Below are 25,510 nucleotides of genomic sequence, written 5' to 3' on the forward strand. Positions count from 1 at the left end.
AACTCTGATAGACAAGTTAATTCTGCAAAACTCGGAATGCTCTTCAGCATTTCACAGTTCTCCAAATATATTGACAGGAGAGTTCTTGGCAATGCTTCGATCTCCTCTAACAGATGATTGTTGGAAACAAGGAGGGTCTCCAGCCTGGGACAAGAGTCTTCAGGAAATGAAATTCTGCGTACTTCTGTCTGTGTCAAATCTATCCTTTTCAGGTTGCTCAAGCAAAATGATAATGACGCCGTCCCAAAATATAATTCACTGATTGGAGTATAAGATATAGTCATCTGTTGGAGGTTATTCAGTTGCCTTATTGATTTTGGTACAGATCTTAGCTTGGGACATATTTCAATTTTTGGATTCGTCAAGGAAAGCAAATCTCCAAGAGACTCGGGTAGACGTTCCAGGTCAGGGCAATCACAGATATCAAGTGCAGTCAGAGAAGATAAATCTTCAAAAGAGCTCGGCATGCTTGCGAACAAAACATCTGATATCATCTGAAACTTGCAGAATTCCTCCCCATCTTTCGGGTTTTACTGATCCTAAAAATGCCACAGTCCTATTTTGTTGTTGGTGGAATAAGACTATAGCAGTATCCATTTCACTATTCTATAAAATGTAGGACAAAACTCTATACTGGAAAAGTTATATGAAATGTAGGACAAAACTCTATACTGGAAAAGTTATATGCCTATAATTTTTTTTTGAGGTATGAATACCGACTAATGATTACTAAACATCGCATAAATAAAGGGGAGTATGGAAGAACTAAGATTAATGACTAATGATTACATACCTTTCTCTTGGAGAATCTCATATTCATCACTTATTCATAGTGATATACATGTCTACTTATTTTTCTATTAAATATAAGATGATTAAAAAAAATAGAACTGGAGAGTTTATAGAGTATCAACAAGGAGGCCTAGCCTCCATCCGACAACAGAGTATCAAATGTACAATAACATCAAAACATGAGGAACAACTAACTAATGTAAAACATCAAAAAGAACATCCATCCAGGCAGTCCAGCCGAGCGGACCCTCCATCCAAACAATGTTTTTGTACTCTTGAATTTGAGTTAACATGAACAACTCTTCTTTTCTGGCATTAACATTCTTCGTGATCTCCCTGTTCAGACATTTACACACCTGATCAAAAGCTTGCAGATCATCCAACATTCTTCTCCATTGATATCCATGTTTTAGCTCATAGTAGAAGAAGGTAACATGACCATCTTCTAGGAATCTCTTCAACTTGTCTTTCTGAATCAACATAGTGGCCTGAACCTGCAAGAAAATTTTAAAATGCGCGAGTTTTCGAAAAAACTCAGTAAGAACCCTCAGTTGGTACCTCTCTTCATTCCTACATTTCCAGATCTGCCAGAGGATGTTACAGGACAACATATTCCAAAAAAGGTTTGAATCCTTATGAAGACTAGGGATATGACCAACAACAATGTCAATAATAGTAATATTAATAAGATAAATAATACCAAACATTTTCCAAATCTCTTTAGCAAAAATATAGTCAAATAAAATATGTCTACCAGTATCAAGAAGCCTAAATAGGCTACATATATCAGAATCAGCATGAACTCTTTTAACAAGAAGCCTATCTAGCATAAAAAGCCATTTAAAAAATTTAATTTTTGGTTCAATAGGAGATTTCCATATGTAATCAAAATATTTTTTTCCAAACATCAGCTTCAAAAGAAGAGTACCAAACATTAAATTAACATGCACATTGATATCTTTATTTTGATTAGTAATTCTATAAATATTCTTAGCTTTAAGGTTAGCCATGACAACTCCATCCAGCCATTTACATTTAAGATGCCTATGAGAATCAATAAAACAAACATTGGGCAAACCCTTAGAGGCCTGCATAATCATATTGTAAGTCTTCTTTTGTGAATCAAGGATGTGATACTTCCTTTTGAGCTCATCTGATGGAGTGAGGCAATCTTGCTTAAAGAGATCAACAAATTGATTTAAACCTTTCTTGGCCCAAGACCTGGTAGAGCATCCTTTGGACAAGGCTAGGGGTTTTTCATTAAGGTGGAGATTCCACCAAATGGTTCTTTCACCATGGAGTAGATTTTTACTGTAACAGTCCTTGTTGGTGATAAATTCCTTGACATGGTCCCAGGCCTTCCAAATAGATTTGAACACCACAATGCCTTGGATGATGACAAGGAATAATCCAACAAGGAGATCACAAAAAGGGAGGTTCTTCCAAGATCTAGCTTTCTTAGGACAATCTCTTTCAATGTTATGTTTAATAAGCATCTTCCAAGGACTGTTACCCTCCAAGGAGTGAAAGATCCATTTATCGAAAAGGGCAATGCCTAGGATTTTGAGGCCCTTAAGTCCTAACCCCCCAAGAATCTTGTCGGTATGGTACCATTCCCATTTAACAACATGCAACTTTTTGTTACCTTTACCATCGGACCAAAGAAATTGTCTGACAGCCTTTTGGATTTCCAAAATCTGATAGTCATTGAATAACCAAGCAAAAGAGTAATATATACTATATGAAGACAAAATCTTTTAACAAACCTAAATTCTACCAGCTAGAGAGGGGGCTCTATTATGCAATTTATTAAGCTTCTTGTGTATTTTATCCTTAATCTAGGACCACATGTCCTTGAGAGTAGGTTCAACAGAAAAAGGGATGCCCAAGTACTTAACAATCTTATTAGGACCACCCCATTGGAAACTACAATGAGAAAACCAGTTAGGAGGTTGGTCATGCCAACCTAGACAAATGGATTTAGATTGGGAAATGTGAGCACCAAAAATAGAGCAGAATAATTCAAGCTTTCCTTGAAGGATCTTAAAATTTCTTTCAGAAAGTTCAAAAAATAAGGCAATGTCATCAACAACCTGATAGTTAATAAGCTCATCATCATTAGGGAGATACAAACCTCTAACCTCAGGACATAGAGAATTATCCATAAGAATATAGAAAAGAGCTTATGAGGCAATGACAAAGAGGGCAGGGGCTAACGGGTAACCCTGCCTAATGGAGTGATCAAGATAGAAGGGGGTTGATAGGGAACCGTTAACCTCAACCTAAGTAGAGGCATCTTTAATAAGAGCCTGGACAACATTACAAAAATATGGGGAGAATCCAAAGGCTTCTAGCATCATAATAATGAACTTCCATTCAATCCTATTGTACGCTTTTTCAAAATCAAGAAGAAACATGGAAAAATCCTGGTGAGAACATTTAGCCCATTCCATAGCTTCCCAACTAGTAATAAGGTTCTCAAGGATGTACCTACCCTTAATGAAGCTTGTCTGGGTGTCACACACAAACTTAGGGAGAATCTCAACTAACCTGAGAGCCAGGACTTTGGCAAGAATCTTATAAGAGACGTTGAGAAGAGTAATAGACCTCCAATTTTTTATGAGAGCCTTATCACCATCCTTAGGGAGGAGTTTAATAATACCTCTATTAATTTTAGGACCTAGAGTACCATCAGAGATAGCTTCAGCATAAATATCATGAAGATCTTTACTTATCCAGCTTATGTTGGCTTTATAAAACTCAATAGGAAACCCATCCGGGCCAAGGGCCTTGTCATTACTGAGAGCCTTAATAGTAGTCTCAATCTCCTCAAGAGAGATAGATTTAGATAAACATGAGACATCATTAACATTCAACTTAATAAGAATCAATGGTTTACACTTGTTCCTGTTATCTTCAACTTCCGTGGAATCCTCAGAGGTGAAAAGGGTCTTATAGTAATCGGCAAAAGCTTGAATGATAACCTTAGGATAAAAAATATCTTGATTATTAACATAGAGCTTATCAATGGATTCTTTGTAGCACTTATGCTTAAGGAGATTGAAAAAAAAATTTAGAACCCCGGTCTTTGAGTTCAGGCCAATGGGCTCTAGATCTAATTTTAGCCCCCCAAATTTTAACCTGTTAATGTTTTTTAAGAGCGTCCTTAGCTGCCACGACTTGAGATAGGAGATCAAAGTTTGAGGAGTTCTCTTAGATACTACTCTCAGCCCTCTAAAGCTCAATCCTTAGATGTTTCTCCATTAATCTATAGTCTTTAGCCCTCTTTTGGCCAATAGTCTGAAGGAAGTACTTCCAAGTAGGGAGGTTGAGGTTCCATCTATCTAGATTAGATAAATGAAAAAGATAAACTTTATTGATGCCTCTAATGATCAGAATGGCCACAAGGACATCCTCATCCTTAAGAAGGTTGGAACTTAATATAAACTTATGAGAAGAGACCTTATTGTGCAAGGGGACCTTGATAAAATTGACCTTGGTGAAAATAGGGTGGTGGTCAAGAAGAGTAGTGGCAGTGACTTGAACAATATTACAAAACTGATCAGGGGGGAGGAGAAAGAGTGCTTATTAGCATAAAAATGGTCAAGCCTAGAGTAAATCCTAGCCTAGCCTTGCTGAAAATTGCACCTAGTATGCCAAACACTAGGGTTAAGATTCCTATTACCCACAATAGGATCAAATAATTTTTTAGAGTTTAAGAATTTTTTCCAATGGAATTTCTCATTGTCTTTCTAGTGAAAGGGGTTGCCCCCAGCTTTATCATCTTGAGATTCAATCATGTTAAAATCACCTCCGATTAGCAATGAGATATTAGGAAGAGAGATAAACCAATCCCACAAATTACTTCTTTCTTTAGGGTTATTCAAAGCATATATAGAGAAAATGCCAAAAACGTTATTGTCTTGTTGGAAAGTACACCAAAAAACTCTCTGAAAAGAACAACCATTCTTAGAGATGTATTTTTCCCATTTATGGTTAATGAGAAGGGAAATTCCACCTCTTTTCCTATCATGCTTAGTAAAAAATTTAATGGCATCTTTCCAAATGAGATTGAGATTAGATTCAAGCATGAATCCAATAGCTTTAACTTCTTGCATCATAAAAAAGTCTATAGATTGAAATGAATTAATCAAACATTTAATAACAAATTTTCTATCAGGAGACTCAAGCCCCCTAACATTCTAGGATAAGCAGTTCATTTGGAAACAATGTTAAGGGTGGAGCACATGACAACATCAATTGAGGGAGAGGATAAATCTGAAACCTTTCTTGGTTCTTGCCCAGAAGCTTTGTTTTTAGAACCAGGAGGCCTATCTCTTTGCTTAGTTGTTAGGGCATCAGCTCTAGATTCATCAACAAGTTTAATCTGGGAATTGATTTCCATGGATGGCATACCAGAGGAACCATTAGGAATTGGTACGGATGGAATAATTTTGATGGCATAGTCATCCTTGATTTCTTTGAAAATCTTCTGTGATGATTTCAGAGAGGAGGCTTTGGAAAGGGATTAACCTTCATTGACCTCATTTTGTGAGATCTCAATATTTTGGGGCTATTATTATGAGGAGTAGATTGACTAAAAAAATTATTAGAGCCCATGGTACTGCTAGAAACCAAAGGTTTTGAGGGCCAGCAATGTTTTTAGGACTAGTGCTACTACTTTTACGCTCTTTTTTGTTACGAGCCACAATAAACCCATTGTTTGAGTTAAGGTCAATGGCCAAATTTGTAGAGGGATTCTTCTAGGAGTGTGAAGCAACTAGAATGGAAATGGGGTTATGATTAACATAAGTAATTTCAGGCGATATCAACTTATTCGAATTGGGAATAGGAGTAGAACTAGAGACTTTGATTGAGGGATTAGGGATCAATGAGTTAGGGTTCTTAGTAGGGTTTTTTCTAATGATAGGGTAGTCCTTTCACAGATGCCCCTCTTTAAATAGAGGAAGCAAGCATTTAGCCTGCCTAGGACTTCTATTGGGCAAACATATGATTTTTTGAGGATATTGACTGCAATATTAGTAAGGATTTCTTTCCCAGGAAGGAGGGTATGTGCAGGATCATGGTGTACCAAAAAGTGGCGATGTGAAAAAAAAAGAGTTTGAAGATGCCTAAAAGCGCTTCAAAATCCACTCTGACTTTTTTTTACCTATCTAGGAACCAAACCTGGAAGGTTAAGCTGAGCCTTATCGGATATCCGATATGATATCGGATATCCAATTTTAAATCAAATATCCGACTAATAATTATAATCATATAATAGTATGATATATTATTTATTATTATTATTATTTAATATAATAATAATATTATTATTTAATATAATAATAATATTATTATATTAAATAATAATAATATTATTATATTAAATAATAATAATATTATTAGTATATTAAATAATATATCATACTATTATATTATAATAATAATAATATTATTTAATATTATTATTATAATAATTATTATACTATAATATAATAATATTATTATAATTATTATTATACTATAATATAATAATAATATTATAATAATAATTATTATACTATAATATATTATTATTATTATTATTATATTATAATCGTATAATATTATACTATAATAATAATATTATAATGTATTATATTATAATAACATATTATATTATAATAATATAATATAATATTTCATATATTATAATATATAGTAATGTAATATAATATATATATATATAAGATATAATATAATAATAAAAAGTAATATCTTATAATATAATATATAATAAAAAAGTATAATATATTATAAATTATAATAATATAATATAATAATAATAATATTATATAATATAATATTTTATATTATAATATATAGTAAATTAATATAATAAATATAAAATATAATATAAAAATATATAAAATGTAATATATATTATATATTATATGTTATATTATATATATTGTACTCATTTTATGTTATTGTGCCATATTGGATATCCGATGTTATATCGGATATCCGATATAGTATCGGATATCTGATATAGTATCAGATATCTGATACCTGTACATTGGATTAAATAAAATCACAGACCCGCGGGCCCTCATTTTACGCGAATTTGGGGCTAGTATTGCCATAGCGGATCGGATATCAAATATCAGGTATGTTCCCCCCCCCCCCCCCCAACTCATTTTTAACCTAAATTTAATAGATTTTAACATGATTTTGTTTGTTTTAGTTGAATCTAGGGTTTTTTTGACAAAAATGGTTAAAATTTAGATTTTTTTTAATATATATTATGTTTTGCAATTCAATAGGAATGGCTAATCAAAATGATGACACAGAGGCAGGAAATAATATTCCTCATAACCCACCACCAAACAATCCAGTATCCCCACAAAACCCTCCACCAAATGATCCTCTACCTCCTCAAAAACCTCCTCGAATCGAGGATTTGATAAATGAAAATCTCACTAAGTTGAGAGGTTTGCATAGAACATACAATAATGTACCTGCACTGGCTCCTATGTTATCCAAGTTAAACACCATAGTGGATAACATTGAAACCCTTACAAACCAACAAAATGCTGCTCTTTGTTGGCGTGATAAAATGCACCAGATGTTTGATGATGGTTTGGATTATGATGAGGTCGTGGCCCTCAACATAACCAAAGATGATTTGGCTAGCCTTTTTGCTAACCCAAAAATGGGTATACTAGTTGACCCAAAAAAAACCAAACTATCGATTAAATGGTGCGCAAATGACGCCATACGTGCAAATTTTTGGGACCGTTGGTGGATGGTCTTTCATATCCCTCCACATGGAAATTTAGACATACCATTTTATTTCCTTAGAAAATTATATGCAGAATTTGTGTTGAAACTTAAAGTGAACTATTGGAGCATGAAGCCCAACATGGGCTTAGGACTAGGAGCTCCTCAAGATAGACCCTCTTCCCAGCGGAAGAAACTTGGCACTTTTGTTACCCCCCCAGATATCTTCCCCCCTCCTCGAGTGTAGCATCCAGATATTATGGCAGAGGCTAGCTCTCAGACCATCAAAGGCATTCATAGGCTGAGTAGCCTAATGATATCTCAGGCTAGGTCAGTCCTGCCTCCTCGTGTTGATGATGTTGGTGCCAGTTCATCATCGGCGAGCTCATCACACGTTTGTGTGGCTCACACTTGCATTACATGAAAGAATATTTGCCTAGGTCCCATAGGTGATCTTCCTGAGTATCATTTTGTATTAGACGAGGATACACCAGACGCACGTGCAGAGGCTACAGAACCTGATGCGAGAGAGGAGGGGAATGCAGAGGCATGGACTCCTTCGGTATTAGTACATGTATACATTTTTTTGTTATGACATATGTGATTTAAAGTTAATTTTTATAATAGAGTAATTTTAATTTTTAAGCCATATTGACTTTTGCATGTATGTGATCTTCATTCATGTTTAGTTGATGAGCGAGGAGGAGCTCAGACAGATAGATGATGCTACACTCTCGGCCATTTCATTTGGCCTTGAGACATCTACGGTACATTATGTTGTGTTTGCATTTTTTTTTCTATTTGATATTGTAGCATATATGGTTGCTAATCTTTCTTTTATCTTGCAGATACCACCTGCCCCGGGGGGACAAAGTGCAAGGGGTGAGCCAACATGCATTGACAAAGGAAAGGTAATTAGATGTTTTCTAATTGATTAAATATTGATGCATTCTTGTAAAATGTTTGTGGTAATCTCATTTAATTACATTCTTTATTGTATATAGGGTGTGGCTACGGCGATGAGCTTGTACGGATTTGGCGTCCTAGATCATCAGGGATTTTCATTCGAACAGAGAGCCCCATTGTATGTATAAGTATCATTTATTTTTTATTTATTTAATTGATGCAGAGGAAAGTATGATTGTTGTTCTATACAATTTCTGTGATTTTTTCCTTACCAATAAAGATTCATGTCTTGCATATGTTCATTACAACTTAAATAGGCTTATATGCACCTGTCCAACTGACCAAGTTGGTTACAGAGGTTTATTTAATCAAACAAATACCAAATTACTACTTTCCCTCCAAAACTAATATGATCATTTGAATTTGAAATTCAAATTTCAAACTATAGTTTTTATGCATTCCCTAACTTTCTAAACTATTCCATTGACTCAAAATTGGTCATATGGATTTATTAAATGCAACTAAGTATGAAACTATCCTAAGACTACCCCGTATGGCTCTTTTGGCCATTTTACATCATGTTGCCCTTAGGTCCTTACTAGGACTTTTATGACTTTTGTCTTTCAAAGTACATTGTTTATTACATAATTCTATTATTGGTTTTAATATATCCCAATTAACAATCAATGATGTCTTTGATCCTCTATCTTCATCTGGTACCAAGGCTCTCTTAGATGATTTAATAGGTGCCCCTGCACCAAACACCCCACCTTCAAAGAAACTCTTGTCCCAAGAGTTAAGGTGTACTATCTTCCTTCCTCCCATCCTTCTAGAGGGATGTTTGCAACTTTACACCTGCAATGTATTACCCTGCACACCTGCATACAAATCATTAGAAACAAAAAGCATTGGATCCTTGTTACCAATCATGGTAACCTTACTGCCTGCTGATTATGACCAGTCCTGTTTTATCCTTGACAAAGGCTGAATAACTTGTTTTCTGAGGTCATGTTGACCCTATCTGTTATCCTCCATGGATATGTTCACTTCTTTGTTCACTCTCGTCACCAAAGGAAACCATACTATTCCTATCATCACTCCTTTTGCTGTCACTGTCTGCTTGTAAGTAGAATTCTGAGTTTTGTTTTGAACAATCTCATCCTTCATAACCAAAAGAGATGGCTTCAGTGGCAAATCTATCATATCATGTTTACTCTCCCTTTGCTCTTGCAATTCCACAAACTCTTTCTTTCCAAAACAAATAACTCTTTCCTCATCATGACCAATCAAAGGATTTAGCTTAAACTTCACACCATCTTTGTGTACTATATAAACATTTGATGAGCCAAAATGAATAGTGTTCCTTGAGGCTTGCTAAGGCCTTCCAAGGATTACATGGCAAAATGTCATTAGAATGTGATCACATATAACTTGATCTTTTATATTCTCCTATAGAGAAATCCACTATTGCTTGCTCCCTTACAACAATATTTTTTGCATCACTGACCCAAAATGCCCTATATGGTCTATCAATAGGATACTTCTTCAATCCTAGTTTATTTACCATTTCATAAGACACTAAATCATCAAAGGAACTAGAGTCTATTATCATCTTACAAATCTTACCATGGCTCATGCAATTTGTCCTAAAAATGGATGGTCTGGTCTCCTTTTGCTGCTGCATTTGTGGTCCTCTTCTCACCATCAAAGATTCTCCTTCAAGTTCAGGGTCTGCTTTATCGTACTTCTTTTCTTCCTCTTCTCCTTGGGTCAAGGTGACTCTCCTCTCCTCCTTCCTAAAATCCACACCTTTCTCAGGGAACTTGTAGGATTGATTGCCTACTCCTCCACATGTGAAGCATTTACCTGTGAAAACACTATTACCTCTTCCACTTCCAAATCTTCCTCCCCTGAAACTTCCTCTTGTCTCAGATGTAATCTCTTTTCCTTTATCTTTGTCTTGATTGTTTGAAGTGTCAAACTGACTTCTTACACCTCTTCCTCTCATTGTTCCACCTCCTCTCTGATTTGCTTGCCTCTCATTCTTTCTTTTCAACTTCTCCTCTGCCCAGATTGCCAATTGAAAACATTCTCCAAGTGTCCTTGGTACATTCAATCCTATTTTATCTTGAATATTGTACTTGAGGCCATTAATGTATCTAGCCACCTTCTCATCTTCATCTTCCATTCCTCCCCTAATACTCAGGGTATGGAATTTATCAGTATAGGACATGACATCCATATCCCTCTGTTTCAAATTGTTCCTTCTTATCTTTAAATTTGGATTGCTAAATCAGATGGCAAGAATTGATTTCTCACCATGGTCTTCATTCTCTCCTAATTTGAAATCTTATTCAATCCCCTTTTGATGCAGAGTCTGTAGCAGCTACCTTCCACAAGCCAATAAATGACTGTCACAATCCAACTTAGGATTCTAGGACTTCTCACAAGTCCTCTTACCCACTCGGGGTATACTCAACCTCTAAGCCAAACAAGACAATCCCACTTCAAAAGCCTCACCAAATGTCACCAGAAATGGAGACAATCATGGACATACTATTCCAACCCAAACTCATCAATTTGTTTGGTTCCACCAAACTCCCAACACACCTTTGCACTTCTAGGCCTACAAACCTTGTAGCCTTCCAATTAGCTTCTTTGCACTTTTCTCCCAGTATCCCTTAATAGCATAGGGACTTCTCCATAGGTCCAAACACCCTTCTTGGCACCTAAGAATCCAAAAGCTTTTGGGTTGATCTTGCTCCAGCACCCTCCAAACTGCTTCTTGGTACCTAGGCCTAGTTGATCAAGTTAGGCTAGGGATTCAAGGAAGAATGGGCAAGGTGGGTTCCCAAGACCCAAAACACTTAAGGAAATCTCCAACATAGTCAATGCATCCAACTCCAGCACTCAAACTAATCAAAAGTGCTTACAACCATGACTGTCACCAATTACCTTGCAAAAATCGGTCAAGCACATGGGCTTGCTTGACCTAGGGCCGACTTGGAAAAATAGTTGCCCTTCTCTCCAGGCCTCCAACCTCTGGCATTATGTTGCCTAGTCTCCTAACTTGCATATCCCCTAGATTTAGAGGGTGCCACTGTTGGGAATTCAAGTTAGGGATGCATTTGTGGAAGGGTCTAGGAAACAAGGCTTTTTAGACCACCTTCTACTAAATGCAGATAACTTTTAAACCCCAACTCCTTTTTGAGTCAAACCAAAACCAAAAGTTTCCTAACTCACCCTTGCAATTATTTCATATACTTAGAAATCATAAAATTTTTGTACGGATCTGTACTAGCATAAAAGCCAAGCGATTACCAGAATATTTCCAGAAAATTAAAGTTTTTATTATTTTTTCTCCAAACCACCGTACACTCTGATCTCCCCCCTTCAAATGAGATCAAATATGACATATATAAAGGTCTACATGACTGTTGGAACAACCATATAGGCGTTCCCAACCATAAAACAAACAAACAACCACTTTTTGCTAATACTGTTTAGACTCTAAATACCCTATTCTAAGGCCTTTTGATCCCATGGAGTCACTTGGTTTATAACCACACCAAAATTCTTGTGGGCCTTACATGTTCCTTTATTAGAAAACATAGACCAACTTGTAAAATATGGACCAAACCTTTATTCCAACTTCCTAATCTACTTGAATCCTCGCTTTCATGGAGTGGCAAGGTGTCCGGCAACATAGATACTTGTTCCCCCCTGCCACATAGGTTAGGTGCCCTGCACCACCTTTCCTCTCTCTCATTCTAAACACTAGTCCACCAAGTGAGTGATGTTCCTCTCAGTCTTGCTGTTGCTACTTTTACCTTCTTATCTGCCTCTATGTATTCAAGATCAAAGTAGTTCTCAAGGGCCTCTATCCACCCTAGAACTTCTTCACTATCCATTTTACCCTGGTATTTTGGAAAATCAATATGGTTCTTCCCACCATTACCTTGTACTACCTAATGAATCTCATAAATCTCCTTTCTTCAGGATCATCTGTTGTCTCATGCTCTTGCCTTGCATGACCAACCTCTTCTTCTTCATGGTTCTCTCCATGATTTCTTCCTCTAACCTCTTCTCCTCTAGGTTCTTGCCTTTCCTTTTCTAAGGATTCTATCCTTGCAATAAGCTTCAGCCTCTCTCTTCTCATCTGTCTTTCTTCCCTCACTCTAGATGCTTCAAGTTCTCTCCTCTCTCTTTTCTCTTTTGCCAACTCTTCTCTCAATTCTTCAAGTTCTCTAGCCATTTGATTTTTAGGAGGCATTTTCACAACAAGTTTTCTTCCTTCCCAAGGGCCAACTCATTGATTCTCTTTCTTTCCTCACCAAGAAATCTCTGGACACCACTTATGTACCTTTTAACTTTGGGACACACAAGGAGGAATTAGACACGCCAAGGCTTCAACAAAGGGACCAAAACACTAAGGATTTTCAAGATTATAGGTGTTGGTCACACTCCTAAACACCCAAACTTCCCCTTAAAATGGCTTAAAAACCAGGGCCTGCTTGTTCAAACCCCAAAACTCAATTCTAGAATGTTTTGACTTGTCTAATGACAAGATATGATCATGACAACCTACATGAACCTATCAAATGACTCATCTACCATATGGAATCCTAAAATCCTATCTCATGCCCAATTACAACTTTTTCCCACATATGAGTGCAACATTATAACTTTGTATGCTTCCATGAGCCATAATTGGTGCAAGGATTGCCCAATTGACTTCAAGAGATGTTCCATGACCTCTGTAATGCCTTGGATCTTCAATGTTCCCCTGATGAGCATGGGATGCTCCTGCATCACTTATCTTCATAAATAAATTCAAAACTGATTTTTGTGATATTAACAACTACTATTTTGTATCTCATAGGAGACTCCTAGTGCACATGAGGTTTGATGGGACAGTTATGTAGATTTGATGACGCGACCACTCACTCCTAAGGAGGAGCCTACAATAGTAAGTTGTAGTTTGAATTCATGATTAAATATGTTATAAATTTAGCATGCTATGAATTATAATGTTATAGTTTAAATTGTAGATTCATCTGACAAAGGTATTTGATCATATACAACCCATAATCAGAGAGGTACCAGCATTGCCGAGGGCATATGAGAGGACTCCTGACTGGCACAGGAGGTCGACGAGAGAGGTATTTATTATGAAATTTTGATAGTATTAATCTCCATTACGGAAAAGATCATGATGCATTTGAGTAATTCAATGTTAGATACGTAGAATCATATAAATTTAGTAGTCTAACTTTGGGTTTTCCTTTTTTGTTTATGTAGGAGGCATCCGATCCACCTAGTGCAGTGAAGAGGCTGCATTTTGATCATCCACTAGCACCCTAGGATAGTATAGTTTTCATAGGATGCATCATGAGACATTTAGAGATGGCATATGCCACATTGTATACAAAAACATTGATATTATAGACATTCTGATGGTAGGATCAGCCACATTTTGTATATGGATCTATGTATTTTGATATATATATATATATATATATATATATATTTGAGTACTTTGTTTATGGATACATGATCTTTGATATATATTTGTGTAAATTTTTGTCTATGGATACATGTATTTTGATATATATTTTTGTCATTTACGTGCACAATGATATACATATTAATTTAGTATCTAGTATTGTTCAATTTATCTTGGATCATGTGTCATGCCCTAAATTTTACTAGTAAAAGCAAAACAATTTTTTATTTTTTTTGTAGCTTATGAAGTCACATAAGAAATTACATATTGTAAAACAAGGTTATCATTGAATAGGAGTTCAAGACTCATGTGGATAGTGTGAAGGTGTTAAGATTTTAGTCATAGGTGGTTTTCAAATAGATTGGATGACAGTCTAGTTCAAGTTAGTGAGGTAATTAGTGAGGTAATTCATATCCTAACAAGGCTCTGATACTAATATTCTATTAGGGTCTGTCAGTTGTATCATATGGACTAGGTCGTGATTCTACCATGTAAGGGAAGGGGATCAGAATTACTTATTATCCTCATTTCCAATGTACACACATTCATTAATCATTACAATATATATCAATGTGACAATTACTATATGGTGTGGAAGTGTAGTATATCTTAATTGATTAAACACATGTATCTAGAGAATTTAGATTTAGTACTCATCATATGAGCACCCTTAGTCAAATAAGAAAATGTGCACTTATCTACCACACTATATCAGATCTAACCATTGGAAATTAGAAAAGATATGCCCCAAAGGTAGCTTCGAAGTCTACATGATGGAGAAGGGGCCACTTGCATTGATAGTATCCATCATTCAACACATTAGTTACACAACTTATGGAATAAACAATTTGTTTTATGTGACAAACGTGTATCATGTGCTTGCATCCATATCTTACTGGTTACAGGTCCTCTCAAAGATTGGACCAATATTGAGTCATTTTCTCCCTCTTTAATCTATTTAGTCATCCTTATGCATTCTATCAACATTGCTTCCTCACCAAACTAGCACTCACTACAGTTTTCTAAACACAAAAATTACTATTTCAATGCATAAATTAAACTCACTCTAACAAAAGACAATTACTAACTATCTAGCTACATTGCCATGCTTTTACATTTACTATTTTAATTACTATAATTACTATACTATTACATTTACTTTTTACATTATTACATCTAACTATTCACCATAAGCTCACTTTCTCACTATCAATATTATTATTATCAAAGCATGTTAAGATTCAAAGTAGTTTCATAGTACAAATTAGTAAGCACATAAAATGAGGAACTCTTAGTAAGTCTAAGGGCCATTCAAAGTACTTAACTCAATAATAATTCATGATCTGTATTTAAACACATCCTACTACACCATCGTATTGAGTGTGTCAATTTAAATTTGTTAGATGAATTGTTTATGCAAGGATTAGGTTCAAGCGTATAAATAAGGTTTGTATATAACATACCTTGTCATTCTGACATATATGTATCAATGTATCAATGTGCTTTATTGACTAGATAAAACTAGATTTGAGTTATTATTTTAATCCACCATCCATCCTTATCCTTGATTCTCCAATCCCATCATCCTGACAACTTACTTCATATTAACCCTATTATATGTACATCCAATCAATCTTGGCTTTTATTTTATTTTTGAGTTAAATATTTAAATTTGTCATATTCTCTAACATGCACACTAATATGCCTTTATTTATTTAATTACTAATTTATTATTTGAGTGTTGGATGTGACTTAGAGGTCACAAGATTCTAATGTGTACCATTCTGTCACTTAGAAAATATATTAGTGTAGGACACTCATTAGTCTCTATATGCTATTATTATTTTTATTTTTATTGGATAGCAGTCTAGAATCTGGGAATATTCTTTAATATTTTATTGCTCTGTATTAAGGAAGGGATTTATTTGCCTTTACCATACATTTTCTAGAGAGGAAAATGCATGCCTACATCAATGTATCTGATAGATTTTATTATGTCTTCTCTTACAACAAACTTCATTTTGTTATATCATAAAATTAATTTGATGATTTCCTTGCTTAGAATTGCATTAAGCTTGGTAATTAAAATCAATGTTATCCATGCATGTGATATGAACATAAAATTTTCCTTCCAAATTATTGAGTGCACAAAAAGATTGTAAGCAATCTACTAAGTTTTAAATTTATACAATCAATGGTATCACATAACATCTATGGATTGTTATTATCAACTAGTCATTTACAATACCACAAGGAGAAAACTTTCTTTCACATTTTCAAATGATAACAATGATGTCAAAGAAAATTTGTGACTCGTACCAATGCTTTCATAACAATATAAACTCCAAATGAAACATGCATATACAACCTTATCAATTATTTCTTCTACATGTACATTAGGTAACAATGATACAATCTCCTTCCATCACAATGGGGCAACATAAGGGACTTTTCAAAATCATAAGGAACATGGACATTGAAAGATATGGACAATGAGTAGCATGAACATTGTCCAACATGATCGTTGAGAACATGAACAAGCTGGTGAATCCTCCTTCACAAATGAGGGCACAATGTCAAGTTTTCTCATCCAACATCAATCTGCAAGATGATCATTCCAAGCCATTTCCATTGCTCCCTTGGCCACAAATCTGCATATGCAACACAACAAAATAACAAGGACCATGGGTGCTTTCCACCCAACCATAGGCCTCAAAGAGACCACCCCCGCACTAGGGAACAAGGCTCAAACTGGGATACACATACAATCTTTCAATGCATAAACATTACATTTCAAACTTGAACAATTTCCCCCCAAGACTATTTCACAATGGCTTCACAGATGGAACCATAAACATAGGGTGAAGGTGTGTTCTAAAATAGAGACTTTCCATACCAAACCATATTTGCAATAAACAATTTTCATGCCCTCTCGAGGCTATCATAATTCAGCAAATTTCATGCCCTCTTGGGGCTATCATAAATGAACCATTTAATGCCCTCTCAGGGCCTCCACATTTCCTCCTCCAAACCCACTACCATCAGCTGTAACTCCTCAAACTTCCTTTCTACACCATACTTTCCTTATCACCCCCAGCAAGATATGAAATGTTATGGCATACAATGGAGCCCATACTCCAAGGTTCTCAATACATTTTTTGAACCCAACTTAAGCTCTTCACCCTGGACTTCTCTTCCCTTCCCACAAGGGTGAGTGTAAGTCCCATGCCCATAACAATACTCAAGCACAAAACAAGAAAACAAAACCAAGTAGAAATAAAACAAGAAATTTTCAAGAGAACATCACATTTTCACAACACAATATCAACATCCATAATACAACAAGGAAATAGACAAAATCCAAACCTCATACTCACAATACTCCACACAATACAACAAGATGCACAATGGTGTCACACTAATCTACATGGAATGAACACCATTCAAGCACTCACATGAATGCTACTCCACAATGCAATGCAATGCATACTCCATTGATAAACTCCACACTTGCATATTTGCTTAACCATGCTAAAAGAGAGAAATGGAAAAGAAGCAAGTTTGAGATACCAACCTTGGTCCAAGCTAGGGTAAGGATAGTTGTAGTAGAGCTCCCCTAATCTCCCTCCAAAACCTACCTATCTCTAAAATTAGAGAGTGGGCAAACACCCCACTAGTTTGGCCAAGACCCTCTAATAAAGCCTTCCCACTAACTTATTTTAGAAAAAACACTAAGCCACTCCATCCTTACAAACTTGTCTCCTCTAACGGTTCATTGATAGCCCTCACGAGCTCTGAGTTATGACCCTCGAAGGATCGACCTCAAAATGCACTTAGAGCACCTTGAAGACTCCTCGGTACGGGGTGGCCGCAAATGATGGATGGTCTTCGTGGCCAGAACAATGGTGTGACTAGGGTTCACCCACCCATCCGGAGCTAATGGCATTGATGATTCGATGCCAAGATCAACGGTTTCAAAGTTATGCTGTGGTGCACCTATGAACTGAGGCACACTACGAGTTTTAGCATCGAGCGAGATCGCTGTGCTGAATCCAAATGGAATGTGATCTCTCAAAAATGAGATAAATTATTTTAGGCCTCAGTATCACTGTCTTGTAGCATTTGATAGTTCATCGATAGCCCTCACAAGCTTTGAGTTACGACCCTCAAAAGATCGACCTCAAAATGCACTTAGAGCACCTTGGAGACTCCTCCGTACGGGGTGGCCGCAAATGATGGATGGTCTTCGTGGCCAAAAAAAGGGTGTGACTAGGGTTCACCTGCCCATTCGAAGCTAATGGCACTGACAATTCGATGCCAAGATCAGCAATTTCAAAGTTACGCTGTGGTGCACCTATGAACTGAGGTACACTGCGAGTTTTGGCATCGAGTGAGATCACTGTGCTGAATCCAAACGGAATGTGATCTCTCAAAAATGAGATAGGTTATTTTAGGCCTTAATATCACCGTCCTGTAGCATTTGATAGTTCATCGATAGCCCTCATGAGCTCTAAGTTATGACCCTCGAAAGATCAACCTCAAAATGCACTTAGAGCATCTTGGAGACTCCTTGGTATGGGTTGGCCGCAAATGATGGATGGTCTTTGTGGCTAGAACAAGGGTGTGACTAGGGTTCACCCACCCATTCGGAGCTAATGGCATTGACGATTCAATGCCAAGATCAGTAGTTTCAAAGTTACGCTGTGGTGCACCTATGAACTGAGGCACATTGTGAGTTTTGGCATCGAGCGAGATCGCTGCGCTGAATCCAAATGGAATGTGATCTCTCAAAAATGAAATAGGTTATTTTAGGCCTCAGTATCATCGTCCTGTAGCATTTGATAGTTCATCAATAGCCCTCACGAGCTCTGAGTTATGAACCTCGAAAGATTGACCTCAAAATGCACTTAGAGCACCTTGGAGACTCCTTGGTATGGGGTGGCCGCAAATGATGGATGGTCTTCATGGCTAGAAAAAGGGTGTGACTAGGGTTCACCTGCCCATCCGAAGCTAATGGAACTGACGATTCGATGCCAAGATCAATGATTTCAAAGTTACGCTGTGGTGCACCTATGAACTGAGGCACACTGTGAGTTTTGGCATCGAGCTAGATCGCTATGCTGAATCCAAACGGAATGTGATCTCTCAAAAATGAGATAGGTTATTTTAGGCCTTAGTATCACCATCCTGTAGCATTTGATAGTTCATCTATAGCCCTCATGAGCTCTGAGTTATGACCCTCGAAAGATCGACCTCAAAATGCACTTAGAGCACCTTGGAGACTCCTCAGTACGGGGTGGCCGCAAATGATGGATGGTCTTTGTGGCCAGAATAGGGTTGTGACTAGGGTTCACCCATTCATCCAGAGCTGATGGCACTAACAATTCGATGCCAATATCAGTAGTTTCAAAGTTACGTTGTGGTGCACCTATGAACTGAGGCACACTAGGAGTTTTGGCATCGAGCGAGATCGCTGTGCTAAATCCAAACAGAATGTGATCTTGCAAAAATGAGATAGGTTATTTTAGGCCTCAGTATCACTGTCCTGTAGCATTTGATAGTTCATTGATAGCCCTCACGAGCTTTGAGTTATGACCCTCGAAAGATCGACCTCAAAATGCACTTAGAGCACCTTGGAGATTCCTCAGTATGGGGTGGCCACGGATGATAGAGGGTCTACGTGGTTGGAACAAGGGTTTCACTATGGTTCACCCACCCACTCAGAGCTAATGGCACTGACTTGTAGCCATTAGGAGTTGATTTTGAAAAGTTGTCAAGAAAGGTTGACCCCTTTGACTTGTATCATGAAAGGTTGCTCTGTGCCTTGCTTGATTGTTTGAAGACTACTCCATGTGTCACTATCTTTCTTGAAAAAAAAATTGCTTTTGAACATCAAGCTTGCAAAATTATCAATTATTGTCAAACTTTTTCAACCAAGTCAAAACGTCAAATGCAAATATTTGTTTGCATTTTTTGCTAAGGGGAGTTTCATAAATTGACTTTGATTTTCTATGTCTCTAGTGCTTGAACATGCTTAAAATGGCTCTTTGGTCTTAGAGCTATTGGTATTTTCTAAGTTCATGGTCTACGATATGCATACTAAAAATTTCTTTCACTAAATGGTTTCCTTGATCTATTGACTACACTTAAATTTGTTCACTTGTCATCTCTCTTTCTTTATGTTCAATACAAAGAGCTAGAAGAGACAAATAATCTTTCTTACCTTCATCTCTCTAAGCACATGATAGAAATCAATTCTAAACTTGAGAAAAGGTTAGAGGAGAATATTGCATTCTTAAATTAATCTCCCTTAAGACCTTTACATACACATGGGGCATTCTTAAATTAATCTCCATGGAAGAAAATTTCATAAAACTAAAGATTCCATAGTGTTGAAACATAAAATCCAAGATCTCATTTATGATGGGATTGTTGATACCTCTAATGAATCATGTGTCACAAGATCATGCTGATGAACCTATGTCAAGTGATGATTTTCTTGACACCTTCACTTCTTATAACACTAATGAACCTCCTAAAGTGTCAAAGCTTTCGAAAATGCTTCCACCAAACAAAGAACCTAATTCTTTCCATATAGACCATGCGTACCCTCAAGGGATACAACTAAAAGAAAATCAAGCTAACCATGCCTACCCTATTTTACTTTCTCATCCACTCATAGCCTTCATATCCAACTTCATATCATGTCATTATGCATGTGCTATCTTGCTTATTGGATTTAATTGCTTATCCTACATGCTATCTTCTTTCATGGATTTCATGGCTTATCCCAAGTGTGCTTCATACAAATTTTCAATATGAAAGTCTTTCAAAACATTATACAATATTATGACTCTTTATGCTTTCAAATGCTATGATTGGTTGCAAAATGGAAGAAATCAAGTATTCTAATTGTTCATCCGTACTTTCTAGATTTTTCTTATTTGATTAGTTTGATAAAAATAGTTTTAATAATCATAATGTTAGCTTTATGTCAAATAGGGAAAAAACCAAATTTTTAATAAGATATTCGCATGCAATTATCTTTTATATAGTTATAAATGCTCTTAAAATTGTCGTTATAGCCTTGTATCACATGCAAATATGATTTGGAAGAACTTGTTCAATATCTTCCTCTTATAATTCCTTACAAAGAATCTACCAAAATACAAAAACCATATACAAAAAAAATACACATTTTACATCATAATACATCATAAATTTTAGAAATTCTCCCCAATACCACCCCCCTCCAACTCTTCATGATGTACCTACATTCCAATATCATAAAAAAAATAGTAACTTATTTTATTAAACAAGATAATCATCAATTCATTAAATCATTATGAAGAAAATAACAGAAGAAGTATATATACCTAGTCGAGTATTCCAATAGGGTCCTCTCTCTGTTTTAGGGTCTCCAACAGGGCTTCATGATCAACATTAGCAATAGTAAAAAGTTCTTTTACTTTTGGTCTTCCTTGATGCTTCAATAACTTTACATTTGTTGCTATAATAAGATGCAAATATATGAGAATTACTTTGTGCTTCTGATAGTCTTCGAATGTAGGAATTCCATTCCTTCAAAGCATGTATGTCTGCAGCCATGTTCTAGCAACAACCACTGAACCAGTAGGATACATGAATCCATCATCATTTGTGATCGGTTGTGCAAGTTTTTGTTTTCCTCTTACACAACGTGCTAACCAATAATCGGATTTCTCATCATTCCCCTATGGTGCAACCAATGCAAAGACATGTCCTGGCTGAAGTAGATCTGATAGATGTTTATGCTCAAGTGAACTTTCCATGTCATCATTTTTGATAGAGGGTATGATAGACAATGGAGTAAGATAATGTACAGACCATGTGTCCACCCACTCACTTGACTCACAGTGATCCCAATCACATTGAAAACAAGTACGACAAACACAAGCTAGTTGTTGTGTCCAAATGGTCCATGTACTAGAATTAGAGCTCCGAAATGAATGCATTTTTTATGAGCCTCTCATTGTAGCACAATCTGATCTATCACCTATGGACCCTTCCTCAACCAACCAAAAGAACTTGCGTACCATTGAATCAAGAGTCCCCCCCTGTGATAATGTTAAACTACACAATTCAACAATGCTACGAGCATCAAGAAGCTCTGTTGTTGAAATCTTCAGTTGCTCCTTAACTAGAGCTCTCTTCACACATGCCCTTGCTCCATCATGTTCCCCTTTTCCATGGCCGGACTAAAAAAAGCTTCAAATATGAGGCACCCCTCTCTCTACGTGCATCCTACACAACCAATAAAACATGCGAGCATTCTTGAATTGACCTGTACAGTTATCTGACCAAATGATATGTCTATCCATAGCAATTGCATGCTCATGTAAGAAATCAAAAAAATTCTCAAAACAATGTTGCACAAACTCGTGAGAGTGAGATCTATCATCACTCATATAAAAATGATACTCTCTAATAATCTTTTGATTATCTTCCGCACTATCAGAGGCATGTCTATATGTTATGTGAACAAAAATTGCAATCTGAATGGAGTTGTAATACTGAGATTGTGTCTCATTTTGAGGTTGCAATGTGTAGTTCTTAGCAAAATCAACAACTGATATAATAGTGCCAATGGGAAAAGTCTCCTTACACGTTCTAAATTGTTGATCCAACCACTGAGACCTATGACTATGTCTTGCATACTTGTGAAAAAGATTTGCCTTGAAATCTGAAATAAAATTAGTCATGCTGATATCTTTTCCAACCAATTCACATCTAGAGCTCTCACTCTCACTCTGCAATGTGTATTTCACCATTTCATATACCTTTTTTTTAGTATTGTCTTTCCAAGATCTTGTTCGCACCCCTCATGGAAACATGTGTCAAACTTGGATAAGCCACCACATTCTAAACACTTCTCATTTAAGCAAGCATTTCTATAAAAGGAACAACCATCAAATCTATGACATAAGAGTTGATCTAGCAATTCTCTTGATGATTTTGGAAGCCCACTAGCCCCATAATCCTCCAACATTTTTTTACTATGCAAAGTAGAATGGATGGAGCGTAATAGTTCATGGTGCATAGAAAACTCAACATGATATTTGCAACAACATGTATTTTGAATTTTGAGTGGCACACAATAAAATGGCTTCAAAGATTCAAAAGCCCTTTGTGATATATGAAGACTTGGATGACTCTCTCTAAATTTTTTGAACAACATAGTTTGACTTACTTCTAAGTGGTGTTTAGGATGTGGCGTGCGATCTCTGATGCCAATTCTCAACTTTAAGACGTCTTTAGCATTGGGTGATACTCGTGAGTTAGAGTGCCAAAATTGTGTAATTTCTTCCTTCACATTGTCAGATAGCTTCTTATCAAAATGTGGAAGTCTCCCACCAAATGCCCATGTTTCATTTTGAAGAGGATCATCAATTTTCTTTCGTCGACTAAGTGCTCTTCTCAAAGTAGTACGATTTAGATTCAAATCAATACAAGTTTGTCTCATATATCTACCCTTTCTCAAATGATGACTTACCAAAGAGGTTGTAATGACCCTTCGAGCAGCTCTATTATCCTTCTCTCTGCTATTTTTTCCAATGCTATTGAGAGCACTGAAAAGATTCTTCACGATGATGGCATTTCTTTCCAACTTTTTATTGATACGAATCTTCAATTTGGAAAGCATAGGTCTCATTTTTTGCATCTTTAATAAGTGCATGAAAAGATGACATTGCTCTACTACTGTCTTGTTGCCGAAAAATATCTGATATAGTCTTGAAGCCCATAACCGAATGGTTCTTTCTGATTTTTTTCCTTCCAAACTAGCAATAATCATTTCATCAATTTCAATTATCCATTTTAGTGCTTTAGAACCTTCATGCTGATTATAATTAGGAGATATGTAAGGTTCTTGTGCATTAGGTTCCTATGCATTGTCATTTTCGACATGGTCAATCATGCAATTTGGATTATGACTTGGTGGCATTTTTTCTTCAAAATTTTCATTCTCTAAATTTTCAATTTCGGCATTATCATTTTCAATAGGTACATTTTCATTCCCCAACTATACATATTCATTATTTGATTCTATGATTTCACCTTCAATTAATTCATCGTCAACTTGACTGATATTTAGCATACCTGTCTTTTTCTTCGGCATTCCATTTTGTCCCATTCTCTATATGTCGCAATGTCTTCATTGGGTATCTTTCTTTTGCGTTTATCCTTTCGACGACTGTTCCTCCCCATTTAGATGATAAATTCGAACACCCACGATTATATTTTCAAATTTTTTTTGATTAGTTGGGCCCCAAAACGTGACTTTTTTCAAAACCCGTGAAAAAAAAGTGGAAAAGTGATGTTGTCGGGTCTGCAGGGACAGGGAATTATTGGAAATTGGTGCCAGTAAAATCGATATCCGATATTGCAAAGTGAATTTTTGGAGGGAAAACTTGCTATAATTTCTCTCTTTCGCCATAATTATATTAATATTATCAAAATCAAAACTTGCTATAATTTTCCGACTTTGATTTATTACTAAGCTAATAGTATAGTAGTATTAATATATAATAGTATTAATATAAAGTATCAATAGTATTAATATATAATAGTATTAATATATAGTATTAATATAGCTATAGTATCAATATTATTACTATAGATATAATAGTGTAAATATTTAGTGTTTATTTATATTATTATTTTTATTATGCTACAATATAGTATTAATATATATATTATTATAGCTATAATAGTATTATTATTATTACTATAGATATGATAATATTAATATTTAATGTTAATTTATATTATTCTTATTATTGTCATAAAATAGTATAAATACTATATATATATCCTTTCATTTTTTAACCCATATACATGCGAACGATTTGAATATGTCCGTAGGGGTCCTAGGACCCCTAGGGACATATGTCATCATTTAATGGGTCAAAGAGGGTCGTAGGTCACCCTATGACCCCCTTTGACCCATATGCCCCATTCGAATATGTCCCTAGGACCCTTAGGGACATATGTTGTCATTTAATGGGTCAAAAGGGGTCATAGGGCACTTTATGACTCCCTTTGACCCATATGAATGATTCGAATATGTCCTTAGGGGTCCTAGGACCCCTAAGGACATATGTCATCATTTAATGGGTCAAAGGGTGTCATAGGTCACCCTATGACCCCCTTTGACCCATATGAACGATTTGAATATGTCCATAGGGGTTATAGGACACCTAGAGACATATGTCATCGTTTAATGGGTCAAAGGGGGTCATAGGTCACCCTATGACCCCTTCTGACCCATATGAATGATTCGAATATGTCCCTATGGGTCCTAAGAACCCTAAGGACATATGCTGTCATTTAATGAGTCAAAGGGTGTCATAGGTCACACTATGACCCCCTTCCACCCATATGAACGATTCGAATATGTCCCTAGGCATTATAGGACCCCTAGAGACATATGTCATCGTTTAATAGGTCAAAGGGGGTCATAGGTCACCCTATGACCCCTTTTGACCCATATGAACAATTCGA

The sequence above is a fragment of the Cupressus sempervirens genome, chromosome 5, assembly GCF_028749045.1.
Source record: "Cupressus sempervirens isolate cs-2001-9-10 chromosome 5, ASM2874904v1, whole genome shotgun sequence".
Taxonomy (NCBI): domain Eukaryota; kingdom Viridiplantae; phylum Streptophyta; class Pinopsida; order Cupressales; family Cupressaceae; genus Cupressus; species Cupressus sempervirens.